Below are 8,421 nucleotides of genomic sequence, written 5' to 3'. Positions count from 1 at the left end.
TTGTTTACAACCATCGCTTGTTTTTTAGAAGCCATGATGAATCTAATACAACTGCACAAGAATGGGTTGAGGCTTAAACTCTGTCCCCAAACGGCACCGCTGTGCCTAAGCGAGCAGCTCCTCCACGCTTGAGCCCTGGGTGCTTGCAGACTCTGGGGACTTCTAGCACATCTGAAGTTCAATGAAAAAGGTCAGGCTTGACTTTCACAGACAGGCAAATCTAACAGGATTCAAGGAAAACAGCCATCAAGGTTTACCCCATCACTGCAAAAATGAGAAACACTCTCTTAAAAAAAACCACCAACATCCCATTTCTGTAGTATCGTATTGAGCAACGAAGCTGGTGCAGGGTCTGGAGCACATGTCGTACGAGGAGCGGCTGAGGGAACTGGAGTTGTTTAGTCTGGAGAAGAGGAGGCTGAGGGGACCTCATCGCCCTCTACAGCTACCTGAAAGAAGGTTGCAGGGAGCTGGGGATGAGTCTCTTTAACCAAGTAACAAGCGATAGGACAAGAGGGAATGGCCTCAAGTTGCACCAGGGAAGGTTTAGACTGGATATTAGGAAGCATTTCTTTCCAGAAGGGGTTGTTGGGCGTTGGAATGGGCTGCCCAGGGAGGTGGTGGAGTCCCCATCCCTGGAGGTGTTTAACAGTCGGGTCGACATCGCACTGAGGGATATGGTGTAGTTGGGAACTGTCAGTGTTAGGTTAATGGTTGGACTAGATGATCTTCAAGGTCTTTTCCAACCTTGATGATTCTGTGATTCTGCATGTTTCTGTAGCAACTTCCATTTCAGCTCAGCTTCCTGATTTGTCCATATTTTAAACACAATGGCGGTTACGAAGAGATGGAAAAGACACTATGGAGTTGAGCTCTGATGTATCCTTTTCACTTACTTTTCCTGTGACTAGATAAAACGGCATTTTTTTTACTTTCAGGGAATTTTGCCCATTTTTGTCATTGCAGAATCTGGCTCCTTGATTTCATGCAAGTCTCTCCTTTGATGCATGTAAGGGACAAGTAAGGCTTTAACACCACCCTGCCAAAGCAGACTCTACTATTGTGTTTTAGATCTGACATAAAACTTTTTTTTTAATCCGATGAATGGGATATTAACCCCATACTACATTTTCTCCTAGCTAGAAGACAAAGGAAAGAATGCAGTGCTTAGATATGAGAGAGTGACAAAGTAGTCAAGGCAACTTCCAACACTTTTTGGACGGAACTCCTAGGACTTGGACCAGACGCAAACGTGCAAATTAGGGAAAATGAGTAGAGGAACAGAGGGACGTCTCTGCTCCTCTGGGAGGAGAACCTGACTCACATGGTGAGACAGGCTCACAGCACAAAGTACTCACTGGATGGCCCAGCCTGCACCACGCTCCCATGACCTGAAGCATGCACCACACATTATTTAGGCAAGTAACTTGTTGGAGTGATTCATGCTTTGACTACTACAAAATGACAGAACAGAAATGCTCTGTAGGTCCACACCCCAATGTCAAACAGGAAATCACCTACAGAAAATGCAGCAATCAGCATGTCTCCTGATGTGTGCTAGAGACTCGTTCCTCAATGGTAATTCAGGGCCTTAGCTTTTGCCTGCCAACAACACAAGTTTTGGTTGGATCTGGCCACATCTAGCATCAGGAGTCACCTCTTTCTCCATGAGGTACCTTGCATTACGTAGTAAACAAAGTGTGGCTTCAACAGGGCTGGCTGCCTCAAGGACTCAGCTCTCTGACTCTGAAACCTCATTCTGCTCCAATTTAGCAAAGTCTGATGTGTTAAGATTTAGGACATGCTGTAAGGAATCTCTGTGTTCCCAGGCTTCAGGGCAGAAGTATGAAGGAAGCGATTGAGGTTGTAAGGGGATAATTTTTTGTTTACTCCTGAGTAGCCAAATGGGCAAGAAGCTTATTTATTTTAAAGGATTTGTTAATATTTTAAGTGTGCATGTGCTGGCAGTGATGGAAAGGCCCATTTTTAAAAACTGAGATCTATAAATCTCTGAAAAAACTTACAGAAAGGTTTTCTCCTAAATGGAAAGAATCCAACAGAAAACTCATCCAACATGCTACAGCATGGATGTTAAAACCCTACCACAACAAAACTGCCACTTCGTGTTTATGATCTACATTAATTTAGTATAAGCCTGGGGAATGACACAGAGCAACTTTTTTTGGTAGGCAGACACGCATATCTGTTTCTTAGCACCTCAAGCAGTGGTTCCTAAGCCTTTTGGACCAGTGGAGCTCCACTAGTCTTCCAACATTTCTCACAGGACATCAAACATCCTGATCAAACTTCAAACAGAAAGTGTCATGCGAACAGTTCCAGTGACCAACTGGTTGGTCTCACAAACCATCTCAGGGTCTGAAGCACTTCTCTAAATAACATGGGTTGTTTTTCCACTGACTTCGAAACTGATCACAATTTTGACAGTAAGGCAATATGGGCTACATATGTTGGTCTATGAATGTGCACAGGGGTATGCAACAACAGCCACATGGATTCTAAAAACAACCCGATGCTTCCAAGATATTCTCTCTAGCAGATGAGAGTGCTGCTCCTGTACTTGGATAGACTTCCCATTGACTGAATGGGAGTCACCAAAGTCAAGCAAGGAGCAGTGAGTAGCTGCAATGCTGATAATAAGAGCAAGATACTCAGATTGGAACTTGTAGCTATAAAAAGGCAGCAAAAAGGAAATGAGCAATTCTGTTCCAGTGTTTTAATCACACAGCAATAAAATGTAGAAGTTCCAAGTTCAAAGAAACAAAACCCATGTTCTTTTTGATTTAAGTCTATGGGTTTCATTATTTGAGGCTTGTGGCTGGTCCTCCCACTGCTGTTACACAGACCTTATCTGTGTAAATAACAGTACCAAAATTGGGTCTGTGACAGTTTTGTAAAGACCATTCCTTGATCTAATTACCTTTTACCCTTGGGAGAGCACCTGAATACTCTTGAGCCGTATGAATCTGAAAAATTTTCAGCTAATATCACACAGGAAAAGAAGCAAGAAGGGATTCCAACCATAAACACAAAACCTTACATCTTCTGATGCTGGAAACTGCACTGACTTTTAACATGAGTGATCCCTGGAATTCAATGTACTGAAAAGAATAATACACTTTCAGTGATGTGAGAAAGCAGAAGGATATTCATGCTTGAAAAGTAAATATTTTCCCGAGTTTACATTTTAAAAACTATTAAACTCTCAATAAGGAGCAATTTTTAAAGATTTAAAGTTGAGAGGTACAATACATTTTTTTAAACTCTTTCTCTTTCAGGGAAAAGGAAAATAAGTAAGCATGCCCATTCCACACGGTGCTAAGGCCCATGCACTTCTTCCCGGTGTGCACACATACATGTGCGATCACAGCCATGCGGGCAGGACAAAGGAGAGCGGAACCAGACTGCCACTGGCAGCCTGAGGGCACCGAAGCACCACTAAAGCGCACCTGGGTTTTTGGCGTGACAGGACAGGGACCACTCTTCATGGTTACCTTCTCCCCTGTAGCCAAAGCATCTTCCTTTTGCAAATACCACTGGAAATGGATGACACTGTCTAAGCAAGCAGCAACTTCCACTCCAGGCTCCACTGATCATATATGAAGGGTCTTGAAAAACAAACAGGCCTGGGAAACCGGTGGCAGTCAAACCAAGAAACAAGCCACACTACCTGCGCAAAAGGTGGAATGAGAGAGAATGGCCTTGGCACTCTCCCCAGGTTACCATCTCAAGGACTGGCACCGGTCTTCTTGGTGCCGCTATTGGATGCAGTGGGGTGACTGGCAATGCTCTGAAGACAGGCAGGCCTGAAAATACCATGGGTCAAATTCAGTTTGAAAACACTCTGCCCAATTTTCACCCAAGTCGATAGTACCCTGCCACTTCACTGCTCAGATTGACCCTGGAGGGCTGACTCCACCACCCATCACCAGCAAACAGCCTGCCGAGCTACAGCAACTACCATAACACACATGGCAACTGCCTGACAAAGTATTAGGTAAAAAAACCAAAACAAATCAATGAACCAAACACAAAACCCCACTGCTACTGCTGCAAAACCAGGCACTTAGAATCAAAGAACCTTCCAATGGTTCTTTGATTGGAATCATCTTAGTTGCTGGCTCAGCAACTGAGAAGACACACAAAAAAAGAGAGTGAGGGAAAACCAGAATTTTCCTATTGTGGAGAAAGCATTAAAATGGCAACAAGAGTGTCAGGGCCTGTCCTGATTTTGCTGTAGATCATCACAAGGTGAGCAAGATGAAATCTCAATGCAGGCACATGCAGAAAGGCCACATTATCCTAAGCAATCTCCATTCAGCTGCCTCTCACCTTTGCAGTGCTTAACCCTATCCTCCCAAATGTTCAACTCTTTAAGCACAGAGTTAATTAACAAAAGGTCAAAAAGAAAATATATCTCCACCAAGTCTCTCATGCAATTCATTCCTGTGTGAATGCACTATCTGAAAAGATGGAGGACTACTACACTAGGGTGAAAAAAACAGCGTTAGTGGCAGGCTGTTCTTCATAAACCAGCCATGCAAGGGGATCAGCCTCATACTATAGTATTGTGCTCTGTGCAGATCTAAGACACCAGCAGCCAGGAGCCTATGGCTTGATGGGTTCCTCCTAGAAGGCCACAGAGAAGCTGCAAAACCTTAAGAAAATTAAGAGACAAATTTTCATCAGCTGTGTTTTCAAGATTTCCTTTGAACACAAAGATTTGTATTTTGTAAAGCTGCAGAAACTCTATGTTTCTGAAGAACGTTCACACTTGGTGAATCCCCAGTATCTTTTGCTTCTACTCTGTGTGAATTAGCCTAAAAAAACATTTCCGCCTCCTTCTTCAATCTCTCTTGCTCAGGATGAATGCTCAGATTAAACCGCTCCTACTGAATATTCCTGACATCTGCAACTGCATAAATGTGCTAAAAACATTCTGTATTGATTGTCCTCCTCCCATCCCTCAGGCCTTATCACAGACCTGGACCTGGTGATGGTTCCCACAGGGACAAATCCTGAAAGCCCACCCAAAGCCCAGGGTTTCTGCCTACTGTGGCTGGTCACAACATAGCACGGGTGCAGGCATCTTTGAAGCAGTGTTATGCACAGCAGAGAGTAAGGTAAGATACTAGTCTAACAAGAGTCTGATACCAAATAGTTAAGGGGGGTAATGAAAACTCAGCTATGGATCTGCCTTAAAACTGAACTCTGTGTATTACATATACCAGCTGAAATTCTGCAATTTTTGCTCTGTTCCATATGTTGTGGACTCTTCTGTGTTGACTGTAATGCGAAAAAATAGGAGTGGTGCTCCTTTTCTGCTTTGCACGATATTAACACAAGGGCAACCAGTCCAGTTCTAGAAATGTATGTCCGTGGATGTTTTCCCACTAAGGAGAAGTTTCAAGAGCAACAAGCAGAGCTGCTTTTCGATGCAAAAATAAAAACAAGCCTAAGGATCTGGAACTGAAAACATGTCCTGTCTGTGTCTCTTAACACAGATATACTATTTCACAGTGGAGTCCCTTCCCCCTTCTCAAACACCTACTCTTCTCACTAACTTTTAAAGCAATTAGGATTATCTTGGATGCCCACAGTAGGGCACATTCATTGTGTATTTTCAAATAGCATTAATTCTTGGCACTAGGAACTCGGGATAAAAGGTAAAGATCTGAATGGAGATCTTTATTCAGCATGCTTTACCACAGATTATCTCATTCTTTTCCAGTTCATGCCTGTACTTTTAGCAACTAAGAAGGTAGGGCTGTAATCAATGTAATTAGAAACCAGAAGCTGAAGAAAATATCCTCCTGTTGACTCTCTCACCTCTGGCTTTAAACTGTCTTACAGTAATACGTGAAACAATCAAACAAGGCTTTCCATTTCTCACCTACCACCAGTTAGACAGGGAGGATGCAAAGGCAACATTTGGGAACCATAGGCTTCTTTTCCTGAGACTGCAAAACCTACGTTGAAACTATACTAATCCATTACAAAGCTACATACTTGCAGAAATGATCTGGAGCAGAGCAATACTGATGGACCAACACGCTCTGCTATCACCAGTGTTACATCCTGTGGCTAACCTGATGGCACTAAGCCACTGCTGTAGGCTCAGAAAGACAGAGGGTGAACCATCTCAGAAAAACTTCAGGAGGATCAGGTGTGCTGAGATGAGTAGTACCCTTGCTTTGAACGATTGAAAGACAATGTGTGGATGAAGTGAGTGGTTACTCACCTCTTGTGAGTATTCACCAGAAATGCTCACTCTGCCCAAGCCAGGTCTCAGGAAGGTATAAATTAGTACAACCTGCAGAAAGCTACCGAGTTCATATTCCCCTGCCAGGAGTCCTGACGGCTAGTTCTCTCAATAAGGAGACACAATTTTAATGGTTTCACACAGACATTTTCTGGTTTGGAAGAGATGAAGCAAAATGTTCTCCAGGAACAGGACATCTCAGTGTAAAGCAGACATTTCCCACCGCTGGGTAACAAGGTAAAATGGGCACTTCTGCAGATGGTTTTTTACATCATCTCTAAGTGTAAACATTCTGTATGATTACACAAGAAGCATGACAACCTCAGCATCACAAATAAGCTGAGATGAGGTCACAGATTTGAGGTATTTTTAACCTGGTAGTAACACTACAAAGAAAAGGCATCATGATGAAATACCAAAGGCACCTCCTTTTTCCTTCCCTACCATTCTCCAGGCATTTCTTTGTTGTCCTGTGCACACATTTACACTGGAGAACCAATTCTGCTGCTGAATGTGCAGCCCCTTTTGTTTTGTATTGCCAGTACTGGAAAGACGCACATGCCTCTCCTTCAGGCTGTGACTGTGTCATGACTACTAGCAGACCTACTTTTAGAGATCCTTATTTCCCTCAGACATTCATAGTCCACCATTGTAGGGCAAACCCAATGGTTTGCATGGCTGTGCTCTAAACCAGAGGCCAACAAAGAGACAATGGTTCCGAAAAAAAACCAAAAAAAACCCTAACAAACCATTTCAAGATTCAAGATTAGAGAGCAGCTACAGAAACATATGAGGAGGCATCGATTTCCAGGAAAAGCATATAAAATAGTGGCTGTGAGGGATGGAGGTATTGGGAGATCTGCCACCAGCTGAGGAGCAAGGAATCTGAGAGGAATGAAGCAATTTGCTTCATCACGTAACAAGGCTGTGACAAAGCTGGGACCTTTCATCTCTTTATTCTTGAAGGTCGGATACTACTTCTCTATTCTACACACCAGACTGGAGACTGATTCTTCATCAAAAAAAAGATGTCCCTGGTGTGTTGTACTCAGAAGACTGGCAAAAGACACAGGCAGCTCTAAGAAAAAAATGGACTTCAAATCCACTTTTTGGACTGTTTTTCTTATTCCTATAGTAATTAAAAACTGTTCTAACAAAATTAAAACACACATGTATCAATCACTCCTCATGAGAAACACCTAATTATCTTGCCAGCTGCTGATGTGCATGCCCAAACATCTATTTGGAGCATTTTATCCTGCCAGGACTGGTTCTGCACGACATTGCTGTGCTATGGGAGAGGCTTGGGACTCCCTAGGCTCTTCCACTGCTGGGTGCAGCAGCAAGGCAGGGATATCAGTGCCCTGTGTGCTCCTCCTGTGCAGTCACCTTCGAAGCGAGATCCATGAAATGAACTGTGCTTTTTAAAAAAATTTTTTTTCCCTGTGAAAAAGAAAACAAACCATTCCACACATCCAGGTCAGAAGAGGCCACACAACCATATGAACAGGCAGCAACCTCTGGTGGCAAGGCAAAACCAAACCCAGACTGCCTGCAACTCCAAATCTAGGGACAGGAACCATAGAATCATAGACTGGTTTGGGTTTGAAGGGACCTTTGAAGGTCATCTAGTCCAACTCTCCTGCAATAAGCAGGTACATCTTCAACTAGATGAGGTTGCTCAGAGCCCCGTCCAACCTGGTTTGAATGTTTCCAGGGAGAGGGCATTTACCACCTCTCTGGGCAACCTGTTCCAGTGTTTCACCACCTTATATTCTTCCTTATACCTAATCTGAATCTACCCTGGTTTGGTTTAAAACCATTACCCCTTGTCCTATCACAACAGACCCCGCTAAAAAGTCTGTCCTGATCTTTCTTATAAGCCCCCTTTAAGTACTGAAAGGCTGCAATAAGGTCTCCCTGGAACCTTCTCTTCTCCAGACTGAACAAATGGGCTCACCATACACATGAACCTGTTGAGGAAAGAAGGCAGATGTCCAGCTGAATCCTCCACTTGTCCCACTCTTGAGTTTGCAGAAACACGTGATTTCAGCAAAAACAATCAGTGGGTTGGATTTTTTCCAAAGGAGAAGTTTTTATCAGACCAACTTCCAGTCAGCTCTAAAGAAGAGAACATGGTG

The 8,421-nt window shown here is 43.4% G+C and overlaps 1 protein-coding gene across 1 annotated transcript in view; it reads right to left on the bottom strand.

Annotated features, from left to right (window-relative positions):
- The window catches only part of DMRT1 (doublesex and mab-3 related transcription factor 1), a 60,873-nt gene that overhangs the window by 996 nt on the left and 51,456 nt on the right, over positions 1 to 8,421 (bottom strand). The gene's annotated exons all lie outside the window — the stretch shown is intronic.

The sequence above is a fragment of the Strix aluco genome, chromosome Z (genome assembly GCF_031877795.1).
Source record: "Strix aluco isolate bStrAlu1 chromosome Z, bStrAlu1.hap1, whole genome shotgun sequence".
Classification (NCBI taxonomy): Eukaryota; Metazoa; Chordata; class Aves; order Strigiformes; family Strigidae; genus Strix; species Strix aluco.
The sequence above is the reverse complement of the archived record's forward strand: the minus strand, read 5'-3'. Positions and strand labels throughout refer to the sequence as shown.